This window comes from Lissotriton vulgaris, chromosome 2_1 (genome assembly GCF_964263255.1).
Source record: "Lissotriton vulgaris chromosome 2_1, aLisVul1.2, whole genome shotgun sequence".
Taxonomy (NCBI): Eukaryota; Metazoa; Chordata; class Amphibia; order Caudata; family Salamandridae; genus Lissotriton; species Lissotriton vulgaris.
The window spans coordinates 2,006,721,908-2,006,743,818 of NC_141687.1; the positions used below are offsets into that span (position 1 = coordinate 2,006,721,908).

Sequence of the window (21,911 nt, forward strand, 5' to 3'; positions counted from 1 at the left end):
TGTTTTATATTTGTATTTGTAAAGGTCGATGGAAGAAGAAATGTTTAAATAAGTGTGTAAATGGATGTTTTTTTAATAAAATATTGATTGGTTAACTGGCTTATAAAGTGTATCTTAGTGAATACATATATTAGCGAGTAATTTTTAAATATTTAAATATATGTATCAGTGTTTCACTTTGTGTATAAGTGGCTGCATGGGTTGGTGACTGACTCACTGTTTGTATGTGTTTTGAAGACAGCATATGTGTAGGACTGTATGGGTGGATGAGTGTGTATATGTGTGTGTTAGTAAGTGAATGCCTGCCTCACTAGTGTCTTTATGAGTAACTACATATGTTTGAATCTAGTATATGTGAGTATTGATGTATATAAGTGAGTATATGTGAGAGATTGAAAGAGTTCCTGTTTAAATAAGTATGTGTTTCTATAAGTGATTGTTTAAGAGAGTAAGTATGTGTAAGTTTCCTTAGAAGTAATGTGCTAGTGTGTGTATAGCTGTATATGCAAATAAATCGATGTTCAATAGTTTATTTGCATGTGTGAGTATGTGTGTGAGTAACTTTTGGATGACTATCGGTGTGTAACAGGATGTATATGTGTATCACTACATATGATGAGTGAGTATATGTATGAGTGACTATATAGAACTGTTGCTGAATGAGAGGGTGTGTATATAGATGGTGGAAATACTGAATTGGTTGTTGTAACTGGTATGGGTATTTCCATTTTTTTGAAAATGTTAGTTTCTATTTTTGAATGTGTGTTTTAAGGGTTACATTACACTGAATGGAGGTCTGTCAGTCTGTCACAAGGATGGTGTCATCAATGATGTCATGAGTGATGTCACTGACCATGTCATGAGTGATGTCACTGACCATGTCATGAGTGATGTAATATGTGACGTCGTCAGCAGTGCATTGCACGCGCAATTTATAGTGAGTCCAACTAACTAGAACGTGGGAATTTCAATGGTTGTATGCGAGTAAAACTTCATGCTAACTATAACTGGTGTGAAACCTATGTTTTTTCAATGAATTTAATAGGTTTTTAAAATGCTAATTCCTAACTATAACTGGTGTGAAACCTATGGTTTTTTCAGTGAATTTCATAGGTTTTTTAAATGCTAACTCCTAACTATATATAGGGCATCAAACCTCTGAAATGTAATATTTTTTATAATGAAACCTATATTGTATACTTATATAATATTATTCTTTTTTTTTTGCCTTGTTGCGCGCCCCGGTGTGCGCACCGGAAAGCGCAGTTTTTTGGCGCGCACCGGTTAGCGTCCCGTTAGCGCTATTGCCGTGAACGAAAACATCATCGTGACGTATCGCGTAGCCGCGTCCGCGTGATACGCACGGCGTAAGCGCACCCGGAAGCACTCGAGCGAATACGATCGCGCAACGTAAACATCCGACGCGCTTACGCGACGCGACCCAGGGTGCGCGCCCGGGGGAGCGTCGCGTAAGCGCGTCAGGTTATGTGACCTGAAAATAACACTTTTCATTGGTTCAGGACCGTTTTTTTTCCAAATGATGAAAGACCCCACCTTTTTTCCTTATTCTGACTTTGTCCTTTGACTGAGGAAGACCTGTTTGAACATCTTTGAGAAATATGTTGTACTTTAAAATGGTTACAGTAGCATCAGCAGCTGGAGCATCTGCACCACCACCAAGAAGACCACCACAACATTACATTGGTGATCAAGAAGAGGAGGAGGAGGAAGAGTAGGAGGAGGAGGGGAGAAGGTGGCTGCAAGAAGACAATACCCCATACAAGCCAAGGCAGCACATTGTATGGGAGTTTTTTTCTATACCAGAGGGCAAGAAGAAAGTCCATGCGCCCAAGGTGACTTGCCTAATCTGTGGCATGGAACTTTCAAGGCGGAACCCTAACAAAAAATATTCTTTTGGTAATAATACCATGATTAGACACATGCAGCGCAAGCATCCGAACAACTATTCTGCTGCAGAGATGAGAGAACTGGCCAGTAACCCTCCCCAATCTTCAACCACCACCTCCAAAAGAAAGCAACCCACTCCATCAGGACCAGAGACAAGGGAGACGATCCCTTGCATACAATCACGCTTTAAGGAATTCAGAATTACATGTATTTTTTGTGGTAAGACCACCTCCTATGGTGAACAGAGCATAAAGCTCATCCTCCTTGCTGGGGACAACCACAATTGCCCCAAAAAACCCTAATTTTTTTTGCTCAGTCTGAGCCATTTTGAATTCCCTGTTTTTTGTTTCTCCCCATAAAAATAACAAAAAAAAATAAAATAGTTCATAAAAGCCAAAAAAGTACAAAATGTTCAAAAAACATTAAAAAAATATAAAACAACAAAAAGAAGAAAAAAAACAGTTTTTTTAGAACTATCTCCAATTTATAAAAAAAGCTAATTTTTTTTTAAAACTGTCATTCTTTTTTCCCCCATGGTACGCTCCCCGGTGCGCGTACCGGGCGCTCCCCCGCGCAAATCGAAAAAAATAAAAAAATCTTTTGCCCCGCGGGGCCCTTTTATGGCCCCCACATCAAACTTAGGGGATCAGGGGGGGGTCTACTCTGCCCTTTTATGGTCATTTCCCCCTTTGTTTTTGCCTCCTTTTTTGTCTCGATCTTACCGAGACACAAGATGGCGGCCGCTCCGGACCGTTTCGAATGTTTACAGACACCCAAGAGCCAATCAGCTTTCCGCAAGCAAGTTGCGTAGCGCGCCCGGAGCGCTCCCCGGTGCGCGTACCGGAGCACGGCTATAGATCTATATATTTTTTTGAACCTAAATTACTCAAAATCCACTGGAGCACATATCTTGAGACATAGCAAAGGCACATCGGGCTACCAGTCCCTACAATTTTGCCAAGTTTGTTGGAAATCCATTCAGCCGTTCGAGCTAAAAGTGAGGTCGACCGCCCTAAGGAAATTAACATGGGAAACACGTTTTGGGACCCCCCTTTTATCTTGGCCCCCGCTTGATGAATCCCCCCCCAAACTTTCAGGGAATGACCGAAGCATCGCGAGGAAAATTTGAGGAAATTTTCAGGCAGATTCCTCAATTGGCGCCAAAGTTATTCCCAATAGAATGTTGAGATTTTGCATTGAAAAAATCCTAACTATAACTACCTACTGGCGACTGCCATGAGTGATGTCACTGACCATGTCATGAGTGATGTAATATGTGACGTCATCAGCAGTGCATTGCAGGCGCGCAAGTTATAGTGAGTCAAACTAACTATAACGTGGGAATTTCAATGGTTTTGTCAGTAAAAATTTCCAGCTAACTATAACTGGTGTGAAACCTATGGTTTTTTCATTGAATTTAATAGGTTTTTTAAATGCTAATTCCTAACTACAACAAATGTGAAACCTATGGTTTTTTTCAGGGAATTTCATGTTTTTTAAATGCTAATTCCTAACTAAAACTGGTGTGAAAATTCCGAACTATATATAAGACCCCAAACCTATGTTTTTTTCTTTGAATTTCAAAATTTTGTTAGTAGCAAATGTCTATAGCTATAAAATGTAATATTTTTGAAAACGAATGAATCCTATATTTTATTTGTATTTAAAACAATTTTTTTAATGTATATATTTTTTTTTTACCCTGGAGTGCTCCCGGGGTGCGCCCCGGTGAGCGCCCCGGAAAGCGTAGTCTTTTGAAGCGCCCCAGGGCGCGCTCCGGAGAGCGTCCCATTAGCGCTATTGCCGCGAACGAAAACATCATCGTGACGTATCTCGTATCCGCGTCCACGTGATACGCACGGCGTAAGCAGACCCGGAAGCACTCGAGCGAATACGATCGCGCAACGTAAACATGTGACGCGCTTACACAACATGCCCTATATAAAATAGTTCATAAAAGCCAAAAAAAGTACAAAATGTTCAAAAACACAAAAAAAATATAAAACAACAAAAAGAAAAAAAAACATTTCTTTTTAGAACTACCTCCAATTTATAAAAAAAGGCTACATTTTTAATAACTCTGTCATTCTTCTTTCCCCATGGGCCGCTCCCCGGTCCGCTCCCTGGTGCGCGTACCGGGGCTCCCCCGCGCAAATAAAAAAAAATAAAAAAAATTATTTTGCACCGCGGGGCCCTTTTATAGCCCCCACATCAAACCTAGGGGATCAGGGGGGTCTATCCTGCCCCCTTATGGTCATTTCCTCCTTTTTTTTCCACCTCTTGTGTCTCTATCCTACCGAGACACAAGATGGCGGCCGGTCCGGACTGTTTCGAATGTTTACAGACACCCGAGAGCCAATCAGCTTTCCATGCGCAGCTCGCGTGTCGCGCCCGCTGCGCTCCCCGGTGCGCGTACTGGGGCGCGGCAATAGATATATATATATTTTTTTTAACCTAAATTACTCAAAATCCACTGGAGCACATATCTTGAGACATAGCAAAGGCACATCGGGCTACCAGTCCCTACAATTTTGGCAAGTTTGGTGGAAATCCATTCAGCCGTTCGGGCTAAAAAGTGAGTTCGACCGCCCTATGGAAAATAACATGGAGAAAACACGTTTTGGGACCCCCCCTTTTATCTCGGCCACCGCTTGACGAATCCCCCCCCAAACTTTCAAGGGAAGACCGGAGCTCCGCGAGGCAAATTTGAGGAAATTTTCAGGCAGATTCGTCAACCGGCGCCAAAGTTATTCACAATAGAATTTTAAGATTTTGCATTGAAAAAAATCCTAACTATAACTACCTAATGGCGACCGCCAGTAGGATATATATATGTACCTTCTGATCCCCTCTGGCCTCCTTTTCTTCTGTTGTGGAGGGAAGTTGTTCGATATCGATATATATATATATATATATATATATATATATATATATATATATATATATATATATATATATATATATATATATACACATATACAAGCACAAATAAATGTGAATTTAATGACAAAATATTTAATTTTCTGAATCACACATTTGTAGCACATTGATTTTGTTATCAAGGCTTTTAAGTCAGCTAGCCCCTGCAGTAGCATCAAATACATGCTAGCAAGTGATTTGTTCCAGAACTGCATTCTTTGTGTCTTATAACAAGAAGAGCATCTTAGTCATTTTATATTCTCACTTGTTACCACCATCAACCAGTTAAATGGTTTCTGATATATTAGTACCAAACCAATGCAGCCGGAATCATCTCATAGCCCACACTGTGGCAACCCATGTTTTAATGGCTGCGCTGCTCTGCTCTTTTGAGAATAACCTAAAATTGATGAAGGTAACTGGACACTTCTTTTCCCTTGTCATAGAGAAGAGCCAACAGTGCTCTAACTCCTTTTTCTAAGGGATCCATTTGTACAATAAAGGGTTGATTGTTGTCGGGGAGGGGGGGGGGGGCGCGGTCTCCAAACAGGTGAATTGCATAGTGCTCTCTTCAGGTACCTAAACATTTTCTTACACTCCTCAGTCCATTTCCTCTTCTTGGGCTATTCCTTACAACTGTACAACACTGTGTGCTTTCTGAGGCCAATTATAGAGCCAATGATATCCCTATGAAATGACTTTGAAGTTCCTTTTCGCACTCTGTAAATAGGATGAGTAGGCCACACACTGTGTGCCCAAAGAGAAGTTCCCTTTAAACAAATAAGAGACATGCAAGAGACAATTCCATTTACTTCTGATGTTCTCAGATGCCATTCCTATCTTGCCAAAGTGTATTATTGAACCTTCTGACAAACCCATTCATGTGTGGGTAGTGTATCCTTGAGAAGTTAGGTCACACTAGCTTGCTACTCCATTTATCATGTGTGAGGAGATAAAGTTGGCTCCCCAACAGAAAATCAGTATTTGGAAATCCAACCCTAGAAAAGATCCCTATAAGTGCCATACATACCGCATTAACTCCTCTGGGTACCTGGTGGCATGATCCATCACAACAAAGGTGTGCTTGTTGCTTCAAAAGAACCAAAAATGACAGTTACCACCCATAGAAATTGGACACCTACAGCAGCTAGAGGCACCAATGGTACCTTGGTCTTTGCTCTAGACCATGGGAACTCCCAAATATTTGCCATGGGGCCACAAAGTACGAACTGTGGTGTGACCAAGGGCCGCATTGGCTGGCTGGCGGTAAGGGGTCTCGGTGGGTCAGCTCTAAAAAAGAAAAACAAAAGTTAAATAAATGGGCAAGCATTTATTTGCAGATTAATAAATGCTTGCCCGTTTATTTAACATTTGTTTTCTGAATATTGGTGCTCAGCGACTTAAAGAGCAGCTTGTGCTGCTATTCACCAGGGGAACCGCGTGTAAAGGTCCTTACCTCTTTTCCTCTATTATTAAAACTGGGATGTGGGGCCATAAATGGCCCACAACTACCCTGTGTAGCTACAAGGAGGGGGGGCATGTGACCCCCTCCAGGAGCAATATATGCCAGAGGACTGCCACTCCTCCTGGACCGGCTCCTGCAATGTATTGCAGTGCCCAACCCCGGGGCATAGCTGTTAGCTTTTCCTCAGCGGAAGCTTTGACAGTTCCCGTCCGCTGGAAGTGGAGCTTTCATTTTTCAAGGAAAGCAATGAAACTATTGCTCTTGCACAGAGGGAGCTGTCTTTCAAGCAGCTCCCTCCATACAAGAACAATGCCAGCTCAAGCAGGAGGCGGGGAGCCAGCTGGGTCCCCATGGGCCTTGAGACTTCCCCCTCCCATGGTCACAGAAAAGAGCAGAGCGAGGCAAAATAAAGGTCTGAAAGAGGCAGAACAAAGGTCCGAAATCAGCAGAAAAAGGCAAAATAAAGGTGAAAAACGGGCAGAATAAATTTGAGAAACAAGCAGCAAGAGGCAAAACAAAAGGCAGAAAAAAAGAGCACAAAAGGCAAAATAGAGGCAGAAAAAGGAGCAGGAAAGGCAGAAGAGGGCAAAATGGAGAGCACTCACACCCACTTAAACCTACTGAGACACACGCACACACACTCACTTACTCTCAAAGCTTAGTGGTTAAATTTAGGAAATTAAATTTAAAAAAACTCAGAAATTCACTGAAATAAACCAAGCTTACAGGGACATTATAGTTAGGCTCAGATTTTACACCCACAAAAACATAGAAATGCAGCAATTCTAGTTTCCTGAGCGAACTATTTATTTATTTATTTTATTTAGTGTATCTTGATATAGCATGCAGCTACCCCAACGGGGTGTCCCGACGCTTCTGTGTAACTTCATGCTGCATGAGATGGTTGTTAAAAAGGAAAGAATCAGCAGAACAGGTACGTTTTTAAGGCTCTCCGGAAGGGTTGTTCATCCTTGATCAACCGAATGGCATTGGGTAGTTTATTCCAGAGGGCCGCTGTCAGTACTGGGAAGGATTTCCCACCAGAGCGGGTTTTCCTGAATCTGGGGACCGTAAGTAAGTTTTTAAAAGAAGAGCGAAGGGTCCTGGAGTTGTTATAATGAATAAGGCACGTAGAGAGATAAGCAGAGCCCTTGCCTCGCAAGGCTCGATGAGCCATGACCAGAGCTTTAAATTCTGCCCTCTTATGGACTGGTAGCCAATGAAGGTCGGGACGATGAGGGGTTATATGCTCACGCAGAGGGATACCGCGAACCAGTCGCACCACGGCATTCTGAACCGTCTGAAGGCGGTGGCAGAGTCCCACAGACAGACTAGTGTACAGGCCATTGGTGTAATCAAGGTGTGAAGTGATTAACGCCTGTACCACTGTCTTCCTGGTATTACTGGGCAAAAAATGAATAAACTTCTTTATCATTCGAATTTTTGCTAAACAGGCCATGGAAACTGTGTGAACTTGATGGATAAGAGAGAGGTTGGAATCCCATCTGACTCATAGATTTTTCACTGAGTCCTTTGGGATGGGAGGCATGCTTAGATCAAGAGGCCACCAGATGTTAGAATCCAGTGGAGTTGGCTGATGGAAAAAAAGGACCTCCGTTTTTCCAGCATTCAACCTCAAGAAATTATCCATCCACTGGGCGATGGTTCGTAAGCAGTTTTTTAAGGGGTCAAAAGAGGTGGGAGTGATACTGTTAAACGAAAACAAAAGCTGGATATCATCAGCATAAAAAGTGACTTTTATACCCGTTTGAGCAATGATATCAAAAAGTGGGGAAAAATATATATTGAATAAAAGCGGGCTCAGGGAGGTTCCCTGAGGGACTCCCCACCGGAGCGGGCGGCTTTCAGAGGTAAAAGGGGGAGTGAACACCGCCTGGGTGCGGTTGGACAGGAAGGAAGATATCCACTCTAACGCTGTACCCTGAATGCCCTTAGAGTACAGGCGTTCGAGGAGGAGGGGGTGGGAAACGGTGTCGAATGCTGCTGACAAGTCAAGCAGCACCAACACCGCTCTAGACCCCCCCCAAGCTCCATCTTACAGCATCAGACATCTCAATGAGTGCAGATTCTGTACTGTATCCAGACCTAAAACCATGCTGAGAGTCATGGAACGCGCCTGAAGTTTCAAGAAAGGTCGCTAGCTGTTGTTGAGCGAGTCTTTCTAGTACTTTAGCAGGGGCAGGTAATAGGGAAATCGGTCTATAATTGGCGGGGTCACTGGGGTCAGTGGTAGACTTCTTGATTATGGGAACCAATCTAGCCTGTTTCCAGGTATCTATAACTTACATCCCCGCAATGCACTGCTAATGACCTCCCATATTGCATCACTCATGAGATGGTCAGTGACTTTACTGATGACCTCTCAAATGACATCACTCATGACATCCTCTTCAGAAGCACTTACACCACTATGCAACATCTCATAAACTCACTTGCCCACACAACCACTCACATACCCATTCACAGATCCATACAAGTACTCGCACAACCACTCGCTCATCCATAGATTTACTCAAACAACCAGTCGCTTCCCATATAGCCACTCTCACAGCTACTCACACACCCACTCCCTCAGCAATAGAGCCTCTTAGCACAACCATTCACTCACCCATAAAAGCACTCACACAACCACTTACATGCCCATTCACACATCCATACAAGTACTCACACATCCGCTCATTCACCCGTACGTCTATTCACACATACACTTAAACTAAAATACAGCCGCTCATACCCCAACTCACCCATCCATATAGCTATTTACAAAGCCACTCACTCACCCGTACAGCCACTAACACAACCACTCTAACATAAGCTTAGTTTTATTGCATTTTGTTTTCATGCCAACAAAGCAATATAAACTATTTGTATACACACGTACTACTGGAGAAATTCCGTTCATCTTAATAGACATACATTTCTAAACAAATAAAAAAAATCTGCAAATATTTATTTTACCCACTATCCAATCAATGTTTAAAACTTTAAAATCACTACTGCTTCCCATCCAAGATATGGCACACTGCCTTAGACCCATTATCAGAAAAGTATGTAATTGATCTTTTTTCCAAATGGGGTAAACATTATCTATGTGCAAACGGCAATGTATTGCGTGCAAAGTGGAGCAGTAGTATTGCAGGCACAATTATTTTTATCCCATGCTCTGTTAGGCAAGATAGCCATTGGTTAAACAATTTACAATGAGCAAAGAGCAATCTCTTTTGTGCTAAAGTGAGGCAACTGTAATACAAAATAAATGTTTTATTCTACAATTGTTTGTATACCGTGAGCACTTAGTCAAGACAGGCATTGGGCTTGTCCACACATGATAACCAATCATTATTGTGCATAATACAGTTTCTTACGTGCAAAATAGAACCACAGTAGTGCAAAATATATTTACTATTACACCGGGTACTATTGGGCAAGGCAAGTATTGACTTAATACATAATACCCTCTCTATTGTTAAGGGTAAGAATATCGAAAAACGACCATGGTATACTCTGGCCATATTGTTAATCCAATTGACCACTTCCCTTAGCAAACTGATTGTAAACAATGCACAAGAATTTCCCTACCGTGTAACACAAGGATATATCATCACATTTTATGATTAGTAGCAATAAATCCTTTATTTGACGGACCAGTGTCATTCTAAAGGCCGGTAACACCCATTTTCTTCTGCTAACAACAACACAAGAGCAGGTTATGAGTAAGTGCAAAAAGTTTAATGGTATGCATTGGCAGAATAGGCACTTAACTATGTCTGACTCGATCTCTCTGGCCAGCTTCATTGTATGAAAGCTGGTACCTGCCCCAGCCTAAGCTTCAAGGCCACCTCCTTATACAAGCGATTTTTATATCCCTCCGGTAAGGATAAATATGCCCCCATACTAAATTACACGTTATCTCTCTTAAACACATCTTCTAAGTGACTCCTCCTGGAGCCCTCTTTTACTAAAAGATTTATTTTTTGTTTCTGATGCGCAGCAGACCACCCTTGAAGTTCAGCCCCTACTGCAACGTCTAGGAATGCCTTATTATCATGTAGTTAGCCGCCCACTTATCAGCAACTGCAGGCAAGATTTTATGATTTGCTTTAAAACCCTCGTAGACTCAAAAAAGACCAAGCCAGTAGTTAAGAAGTTATTGTTGGTACTTAAATAGTAAACTAGTGAGACTCCATTCTAGACTCAGGACACTGTTTACGGTTCCTCTAGGTAGGTCCAGCTATTTCTTCCAGACATTAATTTAAATGATGTGCACCCTTCTCACATAATTACCGGGCAACACCTCACCCCTGTACAAGAGTAGACTAACAATTGTAGCATTGTAGGTCTCTAAGTACTTCAATGGATTTTTGAATCCTATATAAAGCACATACATTGGCCTTAACCCACCCCTCCTGAATGTCAGTATGTAGCATAAAATAAAGAGTATGTCTAAAAAGAAGTCCAAGATAACCACATTCCTTTACCTCTTCTACTGTGACGCCATTTAGCCAACACTTAGACCTTTTCTACTGTACTCTCCCTTTTGAGAAGACCATTACTTTAGTCTTAGCCATATTTATTTTCAAATTATTTGACTTGCAATACTCAGCAAATGCATCTGGCGCACACACACACACCCGCTCACTCACCAATACAGTCATTCACACAGCCACTTACACACCTACTTAAACCCCCATACAGTCACTCTCACACAGATACACCCAGTCACACAACCACTCACATAATGTTAGATATAAGATCACTCCTTTTTAGTACAGAAAGTATACTATTTTAATTTTTGTAGTACCTTGGTATATATGTTTACCACTCCTAATATTTTAGTGAACTCTCACTGGATGATGTAATCTGTGATGTCACTGACCATGTCATGAGTGGTGTAGTATGTGAGGTCGTAAGCAATACATTATGGGGGGGTAAGTTATAGTTAGCTCAGCTAAATTGAACTGCTGAATTTCACTGGTTTTGTACGAGTGAAATCTGAGCCTAACTAACGTCACTGTCCATTTTTGTTTCCAGTGAATGAAGTGTGTGTGTATATATATATATATGTGTATGTGTATGTGTATGTGTATGTGTAAGTGTATATGTATATGTGTATATATGTGTGTGTGTGTATATATATATATATATGTGTGTGTATATATATGTGTGTATATGTATATGTGTGTGTGTATATGTATATATGTATATATATATATATATATATATATATATATATATATATATATATATATATATATAATCTGGAAACCCTCAAACCACTTCCTGAGTTCTCCCAATGGCAGTCAGGCGAGGAAAGAGACACAGACCTTCGAGGTTTTCAAGTGGGCAGTATTTTATTCAGTGACCCAACATATATATATTACCTACTGGCGGTCGCCAGTAGGTAGTTATAGTTAGGATTTTTTTCAATGCAAAATCTGAAAATTCTATTGTGAATAAGTTAGGCGCCGGTTGACGAATCTGCCTGAAAGTTTCCTCAAATTTGCCTCGCGGAGCTCCGGTCCTTCCTTGACAATGTGGCGGGGATTCGTCAAGCGGGGGCCAAGATAAAAGGGGGGTCCCAAAACGTGTTTTCCCCATGTTTATTTCCATAGGGCGGTCGACCTCACTTTTAGCCCGAACGGCTGAATGGATTTCCACCAAACTTGGCAAAATTGTAGGGACTGGTAGCCCGATGTGCCTTTGCTATGTCTCAAGATATGTGCTCCAGTGGTTTTTGAGAAATTTAGGTTAAAAAAAGTATATATATCTATGGCAGTGCCCCGGTACGTGCACCGGGGAGCGCTCTGGGCCCGCTACGCGACTTGCGCGCGGAAAGCTGATTGGCTCTCGGGTGTCTGTAAACATTCCAAACAGTCCGGAGCGGCCGCCATCTTGTGTCTTGGTAGGATTGAGACACAAGAGGTGGCAAAAACAAAGGGGGAAATTACCAAAAGGGGGCAGGGTAGACCCCCCTGACCCCCTAGGTTTGATGTGGGGGCCATAAAAGGGCCACGTGGGGCAATTGTTTTTTGTGACTATTTTTGCGGGGGGAGCGCCCGGTACGCGCACCGGAGAGCGTACCGGGGAGCGTAGCATGGGGAAAACCCAGTTCATTCACTGCGTCACCTCTACGACGCTTTCTTGCGTCAATACGTCCCTTTTGCATACATTACACCTGACGTAGGTATAATGTGGCGCAGGGGCTTACAAAGTGCATCTACCTAGATGCGTCACTTTGTAAATATGACTGAATAAGGTGCATGTTTCACGTTTCCGATGCGTCACAAAAAGTGACGTACCAGTGGCGTAAAAGTGTTGCATGGCCTCTTAAATGAGGCCTTCAGTCTTCTAGTCATGCGTCATATTAAATATATGACGTATTATGTCGCAAGTACTTACAGATACGTCAGTATTTCAGACGTATCTGTAAGCGCAAAAGTGATGCATTGCTGAAGTGTCACAAAAAAGATGCAACTCCAGCAATGCATCCTTTCACATGGGGCCAGGCCCATGTGAAAGGGCCTGCATCAGTCTTACGCCTGCTGTGAAACAGGCGTAAGATTTGGACTCAACAGCGTCATAAAAGTGACGCAGTGATATCTCATAGATTTCACTGCATCACCTCTACGACCCTTTCTTGCATCAATACGTCCCTTTTGCATACATTACACCTGACATAGGTATAATGTGGCGCAGGGGCTTACAAAGTGACGCATCTACCTAGATGCGTCACTTTGTAAATATGACTCAATAAGGTGCATGTTTTACGTTGCCGATGCGTCACAAAAAGTGACGTACCAGTGGCGTAAAAGTGTCGCATGGCCTCATAAATGAGGCCTTCAGTCTTCTAGTCATGCGTCATATTAAATATATGACGTATTATGTCGCAAGTACTTACAGATACGTCAGTATTTCAGACGTATCTGTAAGCGCAAAAGTGATGCATTGCTGAAGTGTGTCACAAAAATGATGCAACTCCAGCAATGCATCCTTTCACATGGGGCCAGGCCCCATGTGAAAGGGCTTGCATCAGTCTTACGCCTGCTGTGAAACAGGCGTAAGATTTGGACGCAACAGCGTCATAAAAGTGATGCAGTGATATCTCCTAGATTTCACTGCGTCACCTCTACGACCCTTTCTTGCCTCAATACGTCCCTTTTGCATACATTACACCTGAGGTAGGTATAATGTGGCGCAGGGGCTTACAAAGTGACGCATCTACCTAGATGCGTCACTTTGTAAATATGATTCAATAAGGTGCATGTTTTACGCTGCCGATGCGTCCCAAAAAGTGACGTACCGGTGGCGTAAAAGTGACGCATGGCCTCATAAATGAGGCCTTCAGTCTTCTAGTCATGCGTCATATTAAATATGACTTATTATGTCGCAAGTACTTAGATACGTCAGTATTTCAGACTTATCTGTAAGCGCAAAAGTGATGCATTGCTGGAGTGTCACAAAAATGATGCAACTCCAGCAATGTATCTTTTCTTACCCTTCCACACCCTCGTTCCTTTTCAACATTTTCTTTGAATATCCACATTCCCCATGTTCATTCTCCTTCTCCTTACTTTCCTTCCCAACACTCACCTTCTTTCAGTCCCCCTACTTTACTTCCTTACTCCTCTCATACCTTTCTGTTCTTTCTTACTCATTTTCCTTTTTATTATCAATGCACTCCACTTCACTTACTCTTTTTCATTTTTTTAAGAATATAGGCCCCATCACTGGGAACCTCTTGTGCCAGAGCCCTGACACTTTCCCAGGTAAAATTCTGGGGGTGCCTCCTCTCCACATGGCGAAGCATTGTGGAGTTCCCAAAAGAATATTTTAGTGGGGTCACCCCGTGACAGGACTGTGTGACAGATCCTGCACTCCACTTTTGGAGCATTGACCTTCTTCTGGTCATCAGGTAAGGAAACATTTTTCCAGATAAAATGCTCTTTGACCTTCGGCTGAGGAGGCTCTTCATCAATGAAATCATTGGAGTCATCTTCACTGCTGGATGGTCTGGCAGCCATGATTATCCAAGATATCCTACAAAGAACCGAGAGCAAAAAGGCAGGTCTTTCAGTCACAAAAGTGAAAGAAGAAGTGAAGGAAATGGGTGGGGATTTCATTCTTTGTAAAAAAAACTGTTAGCAACCAATAAAAAGTGTTACTTTAAGGTCACATGAATTGACGCGCTGACGCTGCACGCACCGAAGCGCTTTCGGGGGCGCTTACGCGGCGCGAACGTAGGCACTTCGGGGGCGCATACGCGGCGCAAACATAGGCGCTTCCGGGGCGCGAACGTAGGCACTTCCGGGGGCTTACGCGGCGCGCCTAGGTGACATTTTGATAGTTTCACGGAAATGCAAAATTATTTTCATTCCCTTATTCAAAAAAACTGCTTTTATATGTATGGTACTAAATATCTTGCGTTATTATTTACTTTTCATTCATATTTTTTTACACGAACGCAAGTAGCGCTCTGGGTGCGCTTTCCGGAGAGCTTACCGGTGCGCGCACCCAGAGCGCCCCAGGAAAAAATGATTAAAAAATAAATAAATTTAAAAATATTATTATTAAAAAAATAATACTATTTAATACTCGCACAAAACAGCAAATTAAAAAAAATCGTAGGTTACAAACTCGATATAGTAAGGAATTAGCATTTAAAAAACCTATGAAATTCACTGAAAAAACCATAGGTTTCACACCAGTTATAGTTAGCTGGAAATTTTACTGACATAAAACCATTGAAATTCCCACGTTACAGTTAGTTGGACTCACTATAACTTGCGCGCCTGCAATACACTGCTGATGACGTCACATATTACATCACTCATGACATGGTCAGTGACATCACTCATGACATGGTCAGTGACATCACTCATGACATAACTGATGACATCATCCTTGTGACAGACTGGCAGACCTCCTTTCAGTGTAATGTAACCCTTGAAACACATATTCAAAAATAGAAACTAAAATTTTCAAAAAAATGGAGATACCCATACCAGTTACAACAACCAATTCAGTAATTCCACCATCTATATACACATCCACTCATTCACCAACAGTTCTATATAGTCACTAATACATATACTCACTCATCATATGTAGTGATACACCTATACATCCTGTTACAGACCCACAGTCATCTAAAAGTTACTCACACACATACTCACACATGCAAATAAACTATTGAACATCCATTTATTTGCATATACAACTATACACACACTACCACCTTACTTCTAAGGAAACTTACACATACTTACTATCTTAAACAATCACTTATAGAAACACATACTTATTTAAACAGGAACTCTTACAATCTCTCACTCTCACATATACTCACGTATATACATCAATACTCGCATATACTAGATTAAAACATATGTTGTTACTGATAAAGACACTAGTGAGACAGTCATTCACTTACTAACACACACATATACACACTCATCCACCCATACAGTCCTGCACATATGCTGTCTTCAAAACACATACAAACAGTGAGTCAGTCATTGATGCATCTATGTGCTAAGTAATACCCCCACCAAACCATACAGACACTCATACTAATACTAAAAAATATAAAACAACAAAAGAGAATTAAAAAAACAGTGACACCATCCTTGTGACCGAGTGACAGACCTCCTTTCAGTGTAATGTAACCCTTGAAACACATGTTCAAAAATAGAAACTAAAATATAAAACACATTTATTTTTCAGAAAGACACACATTCCCTGGATGGTGTCATCAGTGATGTCATGAGTGATGTCACTGACCATGTCATGAGTGATGTAATATGTGACGTCATCAGCAGTGCATTGCAGGCGCGCAAGTTATAGTGAGTCCAACTAACTATAACGTGGGAATTTCAATGGTTTTATGTCAGTAAAATTTCCAGCTAACTATAACTGGTGTGAAACCTATGGTGTTTTCAGTGAAAAAAAAAAAAAATATATATATATATATATATATATATATATATATATATATATATATATATATAATTTCACACATGGTATGTTATGAAGGCTTTTATTGATGAGCACTGTTGAAGAGTAGTATACGTGTGTAAAGAGCGCAGGAAAGCAGTTACATAAGTTTTTTTTTCTTTTTTTTTTTCTAATGCTGGATCTTTTTCTGATTTGTGGGATATGGACAAGTTGCCATGCTTCGATGAAAGATGTGTTCTCTCTGGACACAGCTAACTGCTGTCATCTGAGGTTTTCAGTACTATGCGCTGGACTACTGCAAGATCATTAAAAAGGTTCTGACAAGCTGCAGCTTAGTCTGCCTTGCTAAATATTTTCCACATCTACAATTTTTTAAGTTTTAAAGTCAAATTTTGACATGGGTGGCTACCTAGTCCATGCCCAACCTCTCTCTACAGTGGTCTAAAGGGTCAGGCGTGGCCTGTGCAGGTAGGTGCGGGATAGTGTGTGTGGGGGGGGGGGGATTGGAGTATTCAACAGACTTCGATGAGGGAAATTCAATTTTTCATTTTTTGCCCTCCGCGCCGTTTGTTGAATTCCCCCCCATCCCATCGACCTTAACTGCAAGGGTCCCTCCTGCAAAGGGTGCCTAGCTCCTGATCCCCCATAGCTTTCGATGGAGTGAACAATTTACTTTGACAACTGTTATGTATTGACATTTAGTTATAGAGATGGCTTACGGTTTATCACTATTGATTTAGAAAAATTGGATTTGCAAAGTCACGTGTGACTATGTCCACCAGTGGTGGCTGCCAGATATGCATAGTGATGGTGTGGGCAAATGGGTGGTGGGTGCATATGTGGGCAAAACGACATTCACCAAATTCATGCCGACATGCATTACAGTATGATTTTATAGTTAACGTGTTTAACTTTAAATCAATAGTGTAATGCATGTCATCAATTTAGGGCATACATACAATAGAGAAAAAGAATGGAAATAAGTCACCTTGCTGCAGGTCCTCGCTCCAGTCCAGTGTTCTTCTCTCCTCCTGCGTGGGCCCAGCCAACTCCCTTATGCAATCCTGTTGCTGCTCTCATGCTGTTAATCAGCACAAGAGAAGCGCCAGGATGGGATGGAGCGGGCTCTCTCCGTGCTAAACAGGGTGCTGGAAGTCTGTGCTTGCGCTCAACCCGGATGTACTAGATAGCTGGGCTGGAAGGCTTAGAATGTGCATGTCTCGCAAAACAGCTGTCTAAAGAGACTCACGCTTTAAGCTTAAAGTCCCCTGGCCAGCACTCCTCTGATGCCACTCAACAGCGACCCACCCCATCCTAACATTCTGCTCAGGACGCGGGTTTGCAGAGTTAATGGGGAAAAAAAAGAATGTTCTCATTTTATTTTTCATCTGGGGCATTTAATTAGTGTGGCAATGCTCCGATGCCTTAATGGAGGAGCCGCCAGTGCTTTTTAGTATGACGAAGTTTCACGATCCGCATGCCTTCAATTAACATGAGGGGTGATTTATTTTTAAACTAACTAAAGCCTCGTGCGGTAGCGCATTGTCATTTATGGGCATCAGATTTTGCATTGAAATGGGCACTAACTTTTCAAAGCCATACAGTTTTATTGATTAAAGCTATATAGCATATATCACTCAAATGATGTGTAGAAATCCGATTTTTATGAATATTTATCATTTGTGCATCACCAAGTAAAGTGTCTTGATTTGCTTTGGTCCTAATAAAGTCTCTGCTTTCAATGCACGTCTTCAGAATTACAAAAATAGTGCTTCCTTTTCTTTACTAATTGCTGAATGCATACAACAGCGACTTCCTACAGCCTTTCTTTTAACACTTCTCTACTCAAGCAAGATTGTGGCATACTTCACTTATAAAAACTCCTCTCACTTGGCAGTTAGAGAAATAAAAGTAAACACCAATCCCATGAGCAGCATTTTGCCGGAAGATTTAGCCTGACTTATGACCTCTGGCTTTAAAGCACTGGCAAATGTGACAAAATAAAAGTCCTCTTAAAAAACATAGACTAAGCCAATAGGTCTCCCTATGGTTCATTTCCTAGTGTTTGTGCACAAAATGTTTTCAGCAAATAATAAAAGAAAATCCCAAGGCTAAATCTGTAAGTGGCAATTGATGTTACTAGTATTTAGGGTTATTTAGTTTGAAGCCATCTGCCAATGTACGAAAGAAGACGTCTAATGCACCTTTTTGGCTACTCACCAGTTGCCTCAATTAATGTAGTGCATAAGGAATGCTTTTTAATGAGTCAGGAGTGCATTATGAAATTAGTTTCACTGCTTAGAGGTGTTACTAAGAGGCTACAATTCCAGTGAACTGTTGCATAGAAAATGTTGTTAGATATTCTTTCCTTTGGTCATTTTGCTACTATTCCCTGGTTAGATTGCATTAAAATATATTAAAAAAAACAGCTTTCCATGTTTCACTATTATGAATTTGAATCTAACTGAAACCTCTACGGGAAAAGAATCCTTCTCTGATCATTAATCAGCTGAGATTAAGTCTCTTGAGGTGTTGAGATCTGCATGTGTTAGGGCATATGTTTTAGACCGTAAAGGGCGTAGAGATAGATGTAGCCTGACCAGAATCTCATTTAATTTCTTAAGAAATTAGTGTTCACCTCCCCTCCCCCATCACCATTGGCAAAATAATGTCCTGATTGCTTTATACTTTGGATGAAATCTTTGAAAACAGACTTGCGTTTCATAAGTTTTAAAAATTCTATGAATATTATATATTGTACGATTTTTGTATTGAGTTTAAACTACACAAGGTTCAGACAGAATACTTTTATTTGCCATTTAATTGTGGACTTTTGTAAGGCTGGAGGTACATTACGTACCCCGAGTACCTCTGATAATTCGATCTCGGTCTGTGGCTTTTAAGCAGACAACGATACGATTAGGTTATTTTTAAAGTACAGTTGTATATTAGTGGATGTATATTAGTGGAGTTTGCTATTGCCTGATATAATGCAACATGTAAATTAACTGGTTTTGGTTATGCTTTTTATAATGAACTCTTTTTGAGTGACTGACAGTTCACAATTTTTGTTTTCGCATTATTGGCTCTCAGCAACAGTTCACATCAAGACAGCGGCCTCTCTCGCCATAGCTCCCATCTACTTTCAAACCTAGCATGCATGTAGGAATGTGGGATTCCTCCTAGCATGGTGAGACAAGAACGTGTCTGTTTTTTACACTTTTTTATTTTATTTAATATTTTTTATAATAAGAGACTCTCAACACTGCCTCCATGGTTTCTTAACACAATTGAGGCTTGTGATTAACACCCGGAAAAGAAGGTTGGGAGCTGGCTGAGCAATCCGAAAGCAGACTTTGTGCGGTACAGCTACAGTCCCAGGCAGGGAGGGCTCCCCTTTTGTGAAGGACCTCAAGGGGTGGGGTTGGCCAACATAAGACTGCTTATGAGGAAAGGAAGCCAGAGATGTTCTGCTACCATTTCTTCCCCAAAAACACGATGAGTTAAAGTCACCTCTAGGGGAGAGCAGGTGGGGTAATATGTATCCTTTATTGCCTTCCAACACAAGGCAATAACGGCTGTTCATTTCCCTCCCATCGTTTTGGGTGTTGCCCTGCAGCTCAGGCCCTTAGTAGTTGGAGGGTAATTAACAGCTGTTATTGCCTGCTGGTGCGGGTAGTAATGCTCAATTGTGATTATGCAGAATATTTCAAATGATCAGGCATCCTTCTGGTAAGTACCATCCTGATACGTTCTTTATGGTCTTTATCGAATGTCTTTCTTATTCGTAATGGATTGAAACCATTTGTGTGCAGCCTAATTAACAGCACAAGGGTTCACCAACTACTTAGTCCTCATTGTATATACCTTTACCGTTTGTTCACAACATTTTGTCTCCATTTCCTGCTATTTTATATTTGATTTGCGAAACCTGCACACAATGTTGTTTACAGAGAATGTGTGTTTAGATCTGAATAGAGTTTACCCAAGGTTGCAAAAGTTCTGCCCAGCAGGGGTGTACAGCAAAAGCAGTCTGGGCCGGTGCCATACTAAATTTTCGGGATAATCCATGAATGTGCAAATAAAGTTCCAAAGTGTATTTCACGTAGATAAGTAGATTTTCAGTGGACATCTTGAGTCTGACAAGGGTGCGTAGATTTTCAGTGGACATCTTGAGTCTGACATGGGTGCTGGACCCCTCTAATGTACAGCATTTGCCAATCTAAGGTTATTGCTCTATAATTATCCCGAGTCTCACCTTTTCTATGGTCAGTTGCCATGTTTAATATCCTAATTGTTGCTAGTAGATAGCAGGGGGCACTTTACATGGCTATTCATATCTCCGACTCTACTTTCTTTTGCATCCATGCTGTTTTACTCTGAACAACTTCAAACTGTTATGTTATATTATGTTATAACAATTTATTATGCGCACAGCGACTCCAGCGAAGGAGCATCCTGGCGCAGAGACACGGAGCAAACATAACACAACAAGGAGATAATGCCACAGAAAAGTGCAAGAACAGACTAAAAACAGGAGGCTAGAACAGGAAGGTCTTTATGGCTCTACGGAAAGACAGCAAGTCCTCAAGTAGCCGAATTTCAACTGGGAGGGTGTTCCAGATTAACGCGGCTCTCACCCTAAAGGAGCGGCCCCCCATCCTGCTGAGCCTAAATCTGGGGACAACAGCAAGGGCCTGACCTTGAGATCGAAGATTGCGGGTAGGGACATAAAAAGAAATAGAGTTGGCCAGAATCTCAGGGCCTATGCCTCTTAAGATTTTGAAGTTCAGACACAAAACCTTGAAAAGAATACGCTTCCTGACCGGGAGCCAGTGCAGGGAGCGGAGGACATGAGACACCGGGCAGAACTTAGGTAGTCCAACAATGGCTCTCGCCGCGGCGTTCTGCACCCGCTGCAGACGGGTTAACTCAGCCTGGTTCGCCCCAGCCAGCAAAGAGCTGGCGTAGTCCAGACGAGAGATGATGGTTGCCTGGACCACAAGCTGTCTGGTAGGGGCATCGAAGAACTTAAGCACCGGCCTTAAACCTCTTAAGAGTCCAAAGCAACAGGCTGCGATTTTCTTGGTGTGCCCTATAAAAGTGAGACCAGCGTCTAACCAGACCCCTAGATTCTTCACCTCCGGCACCGGGGTCGGAGTGGGGCCCAACTCCGAAGGCCACCACTGATCGCCCCAAAGCTCCACTCCCTTCCTGACAACCATAACCTCTGTTTTTGTGGCATTGAGCTGGAGACAGTTACCTGTCAACCAGCTGGCCACCGCCTTCAGTCCAGACTGAAACCTGGGGGCATCCTGTTCCGCATCCCCGCTGAGAGTAACCGCCAGCTGTGTGTCGTCGGCATATGAGACCATGGTTAGGCCCCACTGCCTTGCGTCATCAGCCAGCGGTCTCACGTAGAGGTTGAACAACGTGGGACTCAGCGAGGACCCCTGCGGAACCCCCATGGCCAGAGGCTGGAACCTGGACTTGAAGGGAGGGATGGCAACACAGAAGGAGCGGTTGTCTAGGAAGGAGCGGAACCATTGCAGCGCCTGGCCACCGATACCAATCTCCACGAGCCGCTGAAGGAGGATGCTGTGCGATACAGTATCGAAGGCGGCGCTGAGGTCTAACAAAATCA

General features: G+C 42.1%; 1 protein-coding gene across 1 annotated transcript in view; it reads left to right on the top strand.

The window, feature by feature from the left end:
* Positions 1-21,911, top strand: part of LOC147733640 (lamin-B3-like) — a 315,941-nt gene that overhangs the window by 206,222 nt on the left and 87,808 nt on the right. The window lies entirely within an intron of this gene.